This window comes from Arachis ipaensis, chromosome B01, assembly GCF_000816755.2.
Source record: "Arachis ipaensis cultivar K30076 chromosome B01, Araip1.1, whole genome shotgun sequence".
Taxonomy (NCBI): Eukaryota; Viridiplantae; Streptophyta; class Magnoliopsida; order Fabales; family Fabaceae; genus Arachis; species Arachis ipaensis.
In genome coordinates this window covers 129,710,913-129,711,953 of record NC_029785.2, presented here as the reverse complement: position 1 = coordinate 129,711,953, position 1,041 = coordinate 129,710,913, and positions in this window count along the sequence as shown.

Genomic DNA, 1,041 nt, shown 5'->3' with positions numbered 1-1,041 from the left:
AAAATACAAATATTTTTTAAATTTTTTTTATCAAATTAAGTCTAAATAGCCTTACTATGAATGTTAACTCCTAGTTGAATAATGACACAAAATTCTACATATATAAAAGTACATTCATGTTCTTCCTCCGAGTAAAATTGACTTTGAGGTAAATCACCTTTGAGCAAATTCCAAAAAAAAATATGATAATGAGAGGGGTCATTTTCCAAAAGCCATCAGAAAAAGGCTCTAGTCAAAAGGGCAATGGAAAAGTTTAAATAAAGGAACCTTTGCAATTAGAGTTGGATTAAACTGCCCCACAAAGCTAAATGCATAATGGGGATTATTTTTAAGGAAAGTATATATATAATTTTGGTCCCTTTGATTGGTCTGAAATCACATGCCTATAATGTAGCTTTGGAAATAGCAAAAAACACTAATCATAATTAGTCAAGCCGTTTTGTTGTTTGTAAGCATATTTCCTAGTGCCACACAAGTAAATTTGACTAGGTATTATTGGGTGTTTTTGTTTTAACTTTTTAAAATAAGAATTTAGCTAACATGGCTAGAAAAGATATAGAATTTTAAAATAAAATATATTTTAAATAAATAAAAAAAACAGTTTTCAATTTTTTCGTTGCTGACATAATATTTTTTTATATCAATTTTCAGTTTGCTTTTAATTATATAAACAAATCAAGTTGTAAAATCATATTTAAAAATAAGAAATAAAAAACAAGCACACACATATAAACATGGCATATATAAATATATTGTTTCAGAGAAAATTTGACTTCTAATTAACAACACTATTTGAGAGACTAAATTTAATTATACTGAAAGAATTGAGTAGTGATTATTTGTTATTTTAAAGATTTTAATGCATATAAAGTAGATACATCAAAATATAGTTTCTATATTAGATATATTAAAATTTTGAATATAGAAAGAATGATAAATTATTAAACTAAAATTTAATCATTAAATTAATTATTATATATTATTTAATTTATTTTTAATATATATTTTAATATATATTTTATATAAATAATTAATTTAATA